Here is a 12,967-nt window from a genome sequence, read left to right as displayed (position 1 = left end):
AGAAGATTATGAGATTAGAGTTGTGTGAAGTGACTCACTGAGCAGTCGGAAGGAGAGTATGAAAAATGGGACTATGCCCAAAATGTCTTATACGTGTAACATTAAACATTGTCTACCATAGTTGTTAATCTTATGCAAAGTCCTTACATCTAATCCAGAACAATCCAGAACAGTCCACCTTGAGTGAGATGGAGAAGAAAGAAAATAGGATGTCATAAAAGTGTTTTATATTGCAATACAGAAAAAAGTGCATAAAACATACATACTTTCATACACACATATTTACCCAAGGTAAGATACACAAGAAAGCAGAAAAAAATACTCAAATTATGAAGCAAGTTGAAATATGATAAAATTTTGAATAGTTGATTAAGTATGAAATAAAGAATATATTAGAGTTTGATATTTTGAACACATTTCTTTAGAAGGTACAAGTTTAATGATTGAGGATCATACACTTCTTTTCAGTAACAACTTAACAATGGCCATGTTATGTTATAAAACATTTGCATATTTAAAATAACATATAATATATAATGTTATATAACATATCATGCAAAACATAACACTTGCTAAGAAGAAACCATAAATGTTTAAATATTTAACTAAATTTCTCATTTTTTTAATAAGATTTTACATCGTGGAAAGAATGTTTATCAGACTGAAGATAATATTGGAATTAGATAAATAATTGCAAATAGAGAAACAAAAGAAATGCTTGTCTCTTCTTTCATTATCCTCTGGTAGAGTAACGAAAGCCTGAAAATAGGAAAAACTACCAAATTAATTCATATTACTTTTTGTTTATTTATAATGTCATGCCATATGCATGTTCTCCTCTTTCCGTATGAATAAAATAAACACATATGTTTACAACTAGAAAGTTATAGTAAACAGCTGTACAACAGAGGGGTAGATGTGTTTCTGTTTTTGTTGTTTTACCTGGGAACTTACAAAAAGACAGCAAAACATCCCTTACACAAGGTAGTCATTTTTTACAATCACAACCTGAATAATAAAATAGTTTTTACATTTTTGTATAAGTTCTTAGGGAAATTAATTTTGTGAGATTTTTATAGGAAAGTTCAAGTATGCTACCAGTGAAGATTAATTAATTTATTTAACATTGATTAAACACCTATTAAAAGTCAATCATCATACCAGCTAATAATGATACAATTATAAAAGATATCATCATCTTTGCACTTGATGAGTCCCCAAACAACATGAGCAAAAAGACAGCTATAAAATTCTTTGAAAATGTAAATTTCTGTAGCCCCTCAAAACAAAATGTGTGATTTGTTTGTTTGTTTATTTGTTTGTTTTTTGCCTAACCAGCCAATATAAGGTACAAATACAGGATGATAAATTTATTCAGTGCACTAATATGAATGAGCTACACTCTTAAGAATGTAGCTACTTGTATATTTTAGATGCTTTTTAATCAATAAAGAGATTTTGATTATTAAAAAAAAAATGTGTGCTATGTTACCACAAGAAGAACTGATAAGTGGGACAAGGATACTAAAGTCGATTGCAAAAGAAGATGCTGAAGGATGAGTAGGACTTCAAAATGGGAAAGACATTCTAAGGAGTGGGTGATACAGTATTCAAGAGTATGTAATTGAGTGCTGCCTGCAGATAAAAATAGTAAAGTAAGCACAAGTTGGTTGCTTCATGAAAAATAAAAAACCCATTCAAAAATTTGGTTTCATAGGGAACCAGCAGTTAGCGTAATGGCTATGTCGCTGGACTCCCACGTAGTCGACCGCGGTTCACGTCCCGGACCCGGTGGCTTGAAACTCACGCCGGGCGCATGTGTGTGCGTGCCCAAGATCCCGAGAGGAGAATGGAGGAGAAGGGATTGCGGCGTGGCCATCCCCCCTGGGGGTGATTTCTCGCTTTCTGTCTCTATGTCTCTGTCTGTCTGGCGAGCACACGCGCCCTATAGCGAAAATCTCTCCAAAAAAATAAAATTGGTTTCATCTCATCAGAGGTAAAGATTTATTAAATTATTTAATCATATAATTGATATACTCCAAATAATATTAGGAAAAAATATTTGAAAGGCTATACTGAGAATGCACAATGTAGGAGGAGACAGGAGGTGAAGATATAAGTTACCGAGCTACTCATTATTTTAGGTCTGTCATTTGCTTTTGGTTGAAAACATTTAAAACAAGTGAATGGATTTTTGAAAAACTGAGACATTAAGGTCAGCAATTTTGTCTCTTAGTGGAGTGTTTTGTTTCATTTATATCTTCTCTGCCATTCATTAAAAAGAAAAAAAGAAAAAGAACCTTGTCCAGGGAAGAATAATGATATATCTCTTCATACATAAGAGTTAGATTAGAAGCTTATTGACGTGTCATAGTATTTGATACTCACTTTAATTAGTATTATTGATTTTTTAATTCCCACCAAAATCTACAAAGCTGTTATATTAATGATAATTTAATTTTAAATCTCATGTTTAATATTTTGTGATTTTTTTCAGTAACTATATCCATTGGAAAAAATGTTTTTACTTTTCTGAACGTATCATGTTATCAAAATTTGCCTTAACACATAATGCTACTTCTTTCAAAAGCAACAAGTCAATTTCTGTCTTTCTTGATTGATATTAGTTGAGATACACATTCTTAAAAATCAGGTACAGAAGACAGAAATTTTCCATATATAACATAACTTAACTTATATACTCATATATTGCCTTGAACAAAGCAATAGTTATCTTTTTTTTTTTTCCTTTTCTTTTTCTTTGGAGAGGTTTTTGCTACAGGGTGTGTGCGCTCACCAGAAAGCCAGAGAGAGACAGAGAGACAGAAAGTGAGAAGTCACCCCCCAGGGTGGATGGCCATGCCGCAATCCCTTCTCTTCCTTTCTCCTCTCGGGATATTGGGCACGCACGCACACGTGCCCTGTGGGAGTTTAAGCCACCAGGTCCAGGACTAGAACCGTGGTCAACTACATGGGAGTCCAGCAACATAGCCATTATGCTAACTGCTGGTCCTGAAGAGATTTTTGATATAGAAAGTGAGTGTTCACTGGAAAGACAGAGAGATGGAAAGTGAAAAATCACCCTTGGGGGGATGGCCACACAGCAATCCCTTCTCCATTCTCCATTTGGGATTTTGGGCACACAAGCATGCACTCCCAGTTTGAGGTTAAGCCATCGGGTCTGGGACTTGAAACATGGTCAGCTACATGAGAGTAACCATTATGCCATCTGCTGGTCTCCCATCTTATTTTTCATGAACTCCTTTTTGAAATCCAAAAATATACCAATCTTATACATGTTTGCCACTCTCAAATTTATATATATTTGAGAAATGTGAGACATAAGATAAACCACATGAAGGAAATTTTGATTCTTTATTTACTATATTAATTTTCCACATCAGACGTATCTAAAATTAGAGAAAATGCTAAATGTGAGCCCCCAAAAGCCTCATTTAAAAGCAGTTTCAGTTACTGTAATTATTAATTATTATAAATCATTCTAATTGGGTAATTTTTTTATCAGTTATGACACCATCACATTTGAGCTCATTGGATTATTTCTAAATAAAATATAATCTTTTATTCTGAGATAATATCAGGTACCTCTGCCATATTTTTTTTTTTTTTTTTTTTTTTTTTTTTTTGGAGAGGTTTTTGCTATAGGGCATGTACGCTCACCAGAAAGACAGATTGAGACAGAGAGACAGAAAGTGAGAAAACACCCCTCCCCAGGGGAGATGGCCATGCCGTAATCCCTTCTCCTCCATTCTCCTCTCAGGATCTTGGGCATGCACGCACACACGCCCGGAGTGTGTTTAAGCCACGAGATCCGGGACTCGAACCATGGTCGGCTACATGGGAGTCCAGCAACACAGCCATTACGTTAACTGCTGGTACCCCTCTGCTATATTTTGACTCAAGCGAATGTCCAGTCACAAGTCTTAACTAAATGAATAGAACACTTGATAAATATTTCCTGACTATTTTCATAACTAGTAATCAAAGTAATATTTTCCCATTTAATATTTAAAATTCTCTCCCTCCACTATGAACAGTCAGACTATGTAGTCAGGTTATGGTGACAATTTAGAATACCATTCAGCAAATGCCTATTGCTGGGATAGGTAACCCAGATGGTTACTGAATCAAAAGTATAAATAAAAATTTCTGGAGATCAAACAGTTTGCTCAATTTTTCAAGCTTAAATTAACCCTGAATCAATTTTACAAATGAATTTGGTGGGCCAGCCTGTGGCATGGTGGTTAAGTTGGTTGAAGCCAACCTGGCTAAGTGAACATTTCAAGTTCCATGCCTGGGGGGGAGGGGTCTTGAAAAACACACTGTGCACATGTATATGCATGTCCAAATGCTGGAAAGAGGGAGAAATGGATGAGAAGAGATTGTTGCATGACCATTTCCTATGTGAGGTGCTTTCTTGCTTTTACTGTTTCTAGGAGTGCATGCACCCTCTGGAAAAAATTTTTAAGAGAGATTTTTGATAAAGGACACGTGCACTCACCAGAAAGACAGATAGAAAGTGAGAAATTTGTCCCCAGAGGAGATGATCAAGCCTCAATCTTTTCTCCTCCATTCTTCTCTTGGGATTTTGGGCACATACACACACAGTGCCTGGCACGTGTTTTAGGCTTCTGGGTTTGGGACTCAAACCATGGTCAGCTATGTGAAAGTCCAGCAAAGTAACCATTACACAATCTGCTAGTCCCAAAATTTAAAAAAAAAAAAAAAACTACCAGAATTTAAGTCTTATCATGAAAGCTTTTGCAGATGTGTCTTCATCTCTATTAAACTCAAAACCTGAAACTCAAAAGGGAAGACTACTTAACTGGACATACTTAATCTAATTAAAATTAAATTACATAAAACAAAATGTACTCTGAGCATAAAACTATTTTGCTATACTATATAGTAAAAATTAATTCCTCTAATAATAGCGGACTAGGTAACATTTCCTGCTTCATAGACCTAATAACTTCACCAGATTCAGAGATGCCTCACTCCATTCCTCAGTCAGTAGTTTCTGATGTCTAAGAAGCTTCTGGCAACTTCACTGTCACTTCATTCATACCACAGATTACTTATGACCACTAAATATGAATCAAACAATGAAATCAGTGTTTCACAAGTAAAACCAAGACAGGATAAAGTAGCCCGTGAGTGCCAAGGTAGAGAACATCAACAGACACAGGCACAATGACAGAGCAAGACAGCTCATTGGGCTACCTTTTTATTACTTAGAGAGGTATATTGACAAAAATGAATAACAATGTTTCCCTTTTGTCTCATTAGCAAAAATAACTTAGAATTCTTATCACTATAAATTTCACAATTTATGTATGACTTTCACTTGCCATTTTACCTTCCCTTTAAATGGCTTTATGACTTGTTGCATTCTCCTTGTTACATTCTTAGCTATCTTGAGGCTTTGGGAGGAGTCTGAATCTTGAATGAAAAAAATTAATAATGAAATTAGGGCATAACAATAATTAAATCTTTTCCAGAACTTCAGTATTCTGAGTTTGAATCTAGATAAGATCTTGAAAGAGCCCTGATTCTCAACTTGGTGCAGAAATATTCATAAATGGCTTATCCTAAAGTCATCCTAAATGAGCCAATGTCATCTGAGAGCATCCACAATGTCCCTGAATTTCAAAGCAAATGGTTTAAGCTTATGGGTGTGAGATGACGTTTTAAACTGATGGAGTTCAAATTCTAGGACACCCACTTGGTAATTTTGCTATACTGGCTAGATATTCTTGTGGTGGTTCAGTCTCCCATCTATATATGGCTGTGTCAATTAATAATGATAATATAACTTTTGTACACAGAAAAATGATAGAAAGTATAAAATTACTGACCATAAAAATGATCATATTTAATATCAGAGGTATTACTAGTACTATTAGTAATACAATAAATAAAGAGTTGAGTACCGGGACCAGCAGTTAGCATAATGGCTATGTCGCTGGACTCCCATGTAGTCAACTGTGGTTCAAATCCCGGATCCAGTGGCTTAAACTCACGCCGGGCACGTGTGCGTGTGTATTCAAGATGCCAAGAGGAGAATGGAGGAGAAGGGATTGCGGTGTGGCCATCCCCCCGGGTGGGGACTGATTTCTAGTTTTCTGTCTCTCTCTGTCTTTCTGGTGAGCACATGCGCCCTATAGCAAAAACCTCTCCAAAATAAATAAATAAATAAAATAAAAATTTAAAAAAATAATAATAATTGAGTACCGAGAGGAGGTCATTTAAAAAGATCTGCTTAATCAAGGGCTGTAAGTTCAATGTCTCTAACTCTAATTAACCCTCGGATTTATGTATTCTTAATTACCTCTTCTCTTTTATGGAAAAACCTCTGAACACAATAGTTTGACTATATCTTTGCCCAGCAAATCCATCTTGGAACTCACGTTGGTCTGTTCTAAGTGTATTGCTTGGAGGCTTCCCTCTCTCCTTTACAACTTATAGGATTAATGTAAACCCTGTGTTTCACAGAATTCTTAAATGATTTTCCTTATATCTCAATTAAAAAACTAAAAAGTAATTTTGTGTATGTTCCTCGTTTTCATTTTCTGTATCCAGTCAGCTAGCCTCTTTCTTTTTCAAATGAGTAGGTCCATTTTTTTATATCTCTCTTCCAAGTGAGTGGGTTCTTCTGTCTCCTCTCTTGTCGGCGTCTGCCCCAGGGCTTGGGTCTGAAACAGCTTGACTCTCAATGGTGGGTCTCTGTCGGCGTCCGCCCCCAGGCTTAGCGCTATTATGGAAGAAGCAGAAAAGATGAGACAAAAAGATAGAGTGGAAACGGACACAGGCAGCCTGAGCCTAGGTAGCCCAAGCAACTTGTGGCGCCCAGACAAACTGGACGTCTTTATTTATAGTACAAGAAGACATTACACATGTGTGTTTCATGATACTTCATGGATTGGTTGCTAGGTTACAGACAATAAGAAGCCATTAACAAATCTATAAGAGATTAGTCACACCCAAGGCAAGGTGTATCCCTTGGCAGTAATCCCATCTAGAGTAAATCTCATCTTCCTTTCTAATGCAGAGAACTAGCTGTTAGGTGTGGGGAAGGAGCTAAAGAACTTCTCCATAAGGAGTGAGCCACCACACCCAGAGTAGGCTAAAGAACCTTTCAGATGCAGAGCAGGGATTGGACTTTACTAATTGGGGTCAAGATGTTTCTTGAAGTCCATCAGATGTGTCTGTTGGAACGCCCCTAGTAATTTCCACCCTTGCTCTGTCTGCAGCCAAGGTCAGGGAAAGACAAGTTACAAGGTTCTGCCAAACCCCAAAAGAGCATGTGGTGTTTGCTCAGCGCATGTCCCCATACCTCAGACTCTCTCTCTTAAACGTGTCCCCACACTCTCTGACAGGCATGTACCACCTCATTGAATAGTGTTGATTTAACCATGCTCTTACCCTTCTATTTATTGCTTCTCAATCTCACCATATTTTTTTTGAGAGAGAATGTGTATACTTTCCAGAAAGATGGAGAAAGAGACAGAAAATGAGAAATCATCCCATAGGAAGAATGGCCATGCATCCTGCAATCCCTTGTCCTCTATTCTTCTTTTGGGATCTTGAAAATGTATGCACATGTACCTGACATAAGTATTAAGTCACAGGGTTCAGGACTTGAACCACAGTTGACTACATGGGAGTCCAATGATATAACCATTATGCCATCTGCTGGTCTCCCAAAATATTTTGAATAGAAGTTTAATCATGTATCTTTAAAATATTTTACTTTGTTTTGTATATACTCGTTTGAGAATACAGCTTCATTTCTTTAGTTTCGCTGTTATTTTTGCTAATTCAACTGAATTCCATGTAAACATGTGACATATAATAGCAAAAGTGAAACATGTTCCAACTGCAATTTCCTGGTCAAATTCCACAGAAGCCATCACATTCAAGAGTTTTCCATGAGTCCTCCTAAAGATATTTTAAACACACAGACACATACTCATAACACACTCACATAGTTGGCACAAATATGTGTAACTGAATATGAAATTTAAAAAAGGATTAAACTGTCAAGTCAGACTCACTAGAAACAGAGCTCTTACCTAGTACAGAGTTTTTCCAACAATGGCAAGAACATTTGTAATGTAAAGCACAGATGAAGTATGAAGAAGCTGGGACTGTCAAAGTTGTCTCGACTTGGTTTTTCTTTTTTCTTAAATCTATTTCTTTTTCCCAGGAGTGAGAGAGACAGACAGAAAAAGACATGTGGTCAGACAGACATTACCACTATGATCAGCCATGATCAACACCCTACTTGAGCCAGCCTCAGATCGTGGGCACACACATGCCTAATGTGCACAGTGATGTTTCTGGACAAGAGCCCTGATCCCATCTGTGACCTCTCAGTATCTTTATTTCTAATATATTTGTCACTCTTATTGCATGTGTGCACTCATTTTTGGCATAATCACTCAATGATGACCCCCTTATTCCTTTGCTTCCCAAGATTTATCATTGTGTTTGTCCCTTAGTAGGTTTAGAATAAATACATTCTAAGGAAGTAGATAAATGACTAAAAACTGCAGGACTCAGCTGTATAAGACAGACTGACAAGAGATAAAATATTCACTGATGGGTTGTGTAAATCCATCACTTTATGTGTTCTATCCATAAGGAAACATATTTTAGTATCATTTAGGGAGCTGTTTTCAGTTTTCTCTAATTTGCACTGAACTTTTACTTACTAAATAAGATCTAAAGTTACCACATTTATCTAATTGTGCTGGTTCAAACATTAACATTATATCAATTTTACTTTTCACTCCATGTTTAAATTTCTTCCTTCAGAGCATTCTATTTTCCGGAGACCTAGCATAAGTTCCAAGTTTCATCCTTGTTGTTTGTCACTTCCTTTCTACATTGTTCCTGAATACAGAGTCTTCAAGAAGTCTAGATGATGGGACCAACAGTTAGCTTAATGCCTATGTCGCTGGACTCCCATGTAGTCGACTGCGGTTCGTGTCCTGGACCCGGTGGCTTAAAACTCATGCTGGACGTGTGTGCATGCATGCCCAAGATCCCGAGGGGAGAATGGAGGAGAAGGGATTTCGGCATGGCCATCCCCCCTGGGGGGTGATTTCTTGCTTTCTGTCTCTCTGTCTCTCTCTGTCTTTCTGATGAGCGCACGCGCCCTATAGCAAAAACCTCTCCCTCCCCCAAAAAAGAAGTTTGTACACGATACATATTATGAAGAATATATTGTGAATTTTCAAGTTTTTACTCCAAAATAAACACATACTCTCATTCCATTTTTCCATAAACATTTTAAAGTCTGCCTAAATGGAATTAAAACACAAAATTATTTTGGTGCAAAAAAATTTGAAATACATCCATGACTTTTTTACATATTAAACATTTTCATGAGCTTTTTTCTGACCCTTGTACAGTAAGAGAAAAAGAAACTGGATGAGTTCTTAGAGGTCCTAACATCTCAGGATTATTGATACAAATTTGCTAATTATTACACTGCTTATGACTGAGAGTTGTGTCTAAGGATATTTTTTTGTATTCCTTCAATCCAAGATGTTGACTTTTAGCTATATTAGAATAATGAGAGGGTAGAGGGAAGTGGTAATGATGTGGAGCAGCCCAGAACTTATAAATGACCTTAGAGAAATTCAGGGATGGTAACTGCCTGGGCTTTCTATTCCCCCAGGAGTTAGCTGTCCCTCCTCTGGGCTGTTGAGCAGCTGGAGGCCTTGAGGAGGTTAAATTCCCTGCTTCTCTGCCAGCTCTGTATGAGGGTAGACACTGAGTCTTTTTCCTGATAAGTCACTCCAAACATGTTGAAACTGCCCCTCTCCAAATTCACGCATAAAAGACTGTGCTCAACTCTCAGCTGGGACCAGAGATACAGTATTAATGCCTCTGTGCCCAGCTAGCAAAATAATAGTAAGAGAGTTCTCCTTTTTCCTCTCCGGAGTGCTGTGTTTTCCTTCTTCAGCATCTGTTTTCCTGCAACAGTAGTTAAGGTGCTGGACTCCCACATAGTCGACCATGGTTTGAGTCCTGGACCTGGCAGCTTGCTTTCTCTATTTTCCTCTCTGTCTCTCTGTGTCTCTGGTCAAATTTTTAAAAATAATGGCAAATAAAATTAAATAAATAATTCCTTAAAAATAATAATAGTACTGGTAATAATAAAAGAAAACAATGCTATTCCTTTTTTTTTTTTTTTAGAGGTTTTTGATATAGGGCGTGTGTGCTTACCAGACAAACAGAGAGAGACAGAGAGACAGAAAGCAAGAAATCACCCCTCAAGGGGGATGGCCATGCCACAATCCCTTCTCCTCCATTCTCCTCTCGGGATCTTGGGCATGCCTCACACATATGCGCCCGGCGTGAGTTTAAAGCCACCAAGTCTGGGACGTGAACCACTGTCAATTACATGGAAGTCCAGAGACATAGCCATTACGCTAACTGCTGGTCCCACAATGCTATTGCTTTCAAGCCCGTTTCTGATCATTATCTCCCATGGCTATGTGCCTGGAGTTGGAATCTGATTTTTATCTCAACCAAAGTGTTTATGTTTTGGAAATGAAAACAGCAGATGTCTCTAGTCATGCAGGTACATAGAAGGCGAGTCTTTCCACATCCAGTAAGTGTCTAGGAGTCCAATCATAGAAGGAACACTTGTCAGGCAAATGCCAGTTCCAAGAAATCTGGTTAAGAAATTACACTACACTGTGTTTCATTACAAGCAGTAGCCTATCACAAACACAGTTCTGGTCCATAGAGATCACTAAACAAACAGGTGGGCACAGCACACAGGAGATGGAACACCTCGGGGAATTCAAGAGAGGTTGATGCAAGAGGAGGTCCTGAAGTTTAACAGTCCTAGCCAGTCAGGCAGTGAGAAAGAGTCACAGAGTCAGAGTAAGTGGCGGGGTAGTCAAAGGTCTTGGACTGAAGAGAGATTGCTGCTGAATGGCTAGGAGACTTCAAATCAACCGGCTACTTACAACTCACCAGATATCTGACCCTGGAGGAAAAAACATGTGTGTAACCATGAAAAGAAAGTATTATACTGGGAACAGGGACAAACAGTTCTTAGATGGCAGAACAGCTTGGCAGACATGGCAAATACCTTGTGTAACATAATCAAATGGAATATAAGCATTCACATAATAGCAAAGAAGGGTGTTAAGTCGCCAACAAATGTCCTTCCTAAAATATTCATCTTGATGGGAAAGTGCTTTGCTATATGCTCTACTTTCAGAAATGTTAAAATTGGGCTAAAGGCATATTATTAAATATTTAATCCTCAAACCTTTTAGAAGAGTGCATTGTAATTCATGTGGATGAGTAACTCATTCAGATGGAATGTGAAATATTTGTTGAAGTTTTTCACATACTTTTTGTGACAGGTGACCATTTGCTGACTTTATGTCAACTGTAACTCTTCTGCCTTTAGACTGAAGAAAATTGTTCAAAAACATGTATGCAGATTTATTGAAGTTCTCGTGGAGAGAAAAAGTCACTAAGATATAATCAGTGTATGCTGCTGTCTTCAGATAGTTTGTTCTACGTGTTTGTTAGGTCCAATTAGTGTTAATGTTAAGTAAGATGCAAATGGTGGCTGTGAATATGTCAATTGTGTGTTTATGTAGAAAGTTATTACTAGTAAAGTTAATGGTAATAACCATGTAATTTATCATTTAACAATAATTTGGAATAGTGCTTAAGGCCAGAAATAGGGAAATAAAATATCTTATGAATTTTTTAAAAAGTTTTTTATACCCTTTTCTTCATGTGTGGATCTATTTCTAAATGTATCAGACATCAAATCATTAGTTTGTATACTGTTTTATTTAAACAATCTTGTTTCCTGAATATCCAAAATGATAAAATAAAAAAAGGATCAGTCTGTGGGTAGGAACTTATTTCAAAATGATTGATTTATTATTTATTTTAAAGAACATTCTCCACCGCATTACTGTACACAACACAAATTCTGAGAAGTTGGGGGAAGCTGATCATTTTCAGAGTTCTTCAATGGAAGAAAACATGGAGTGGAATATGAAGATTAATGGAAGGAAAGAATCAGAGATATTATACCCAGGGAAATTTGACAAATAGGGAAGTCCCCTAGGATAAGATATTTTGGGTGTCACTACTCAGGGATATAAAAGCATTTGTATACCCTGCAATTCTCAGTATTGTTTTTAAGTCTATGTTTTGGTTTTAACTTTTAGATTTTTAAGGGTAACCTATTAAAGTTAGAAAGTTCTGCATTGTTTGTTTTCTCTGTTTCTCATCTGATTTATGTTATGCCTTTTATTTTAAAATAATAATAATAAATCACTGAAGGAGTTCAGGGATCCGAATGAGGCCCAGAATTGTGGATGTAGGGAATGCATTTATTATTGCTTACTCAAGATATGGCTTTAGGAGTGACATAGGTAAGGAGAATGCGGTTTTTATTGCTTCCAATTTCTTCTCTGACTATAGCAAAAGGGCAAAGAAAAAGATTCGGGGCAAATATTTTTAATTGTTTTTTGAGGGGAACATTATATTATGTTGCACACATTCAATAACAGTTCTACTAGGTTTTTTTAAGTATATATTGAATAGTCAATGACTTTTTTTATTTTGCTGTGATACACGATTTCATAACCCATAGCCCTCGTTTTCGTGCTCCTTGCGTCTGTTCTCATTTTCTTCTCAATCCCTTGCCTTCCCTTTTCCTGCTCACTTTCCATTATCTATCATTATTCTTTCTGCTGCTATGCCATCAAGTCCTGCAGCTTCCATAAGAAATAAAGCAGTTAACTGGTTACAACTTCCTTTGTACATTTTCTCAGAAACCTCATTGTGGTGGATAAAAAAATAGATAGAAGAAGCTGGGAAACCCCAAATTAAAAGTAGTCATTAAAAAGTTCTGGAATCCAAGCAGAGGCAGCAGCCGGGCCAGCAG

The sequence above is a fragment of the Tupaia chinensis genome, unplaced genomic scaffold (genome assembly GCF_000334495.1).
Source record: "Tupaia chinensis unplaced genomic scaffold, TupChi_1.0 Scaffold000027_1, whole genome shotgun sequence".
Classification (NCBI taxonomy): Eukaryota; Metazoa; Chordata; class Mammalia; order Scandentia; family Tupaiidae; genus Tupaia; species Tupaia belangeri.
The sequence above is the reverse complement of the archived record's forward strand: the minus strand, read 5'-3'. Positions refer to the sequence as shown.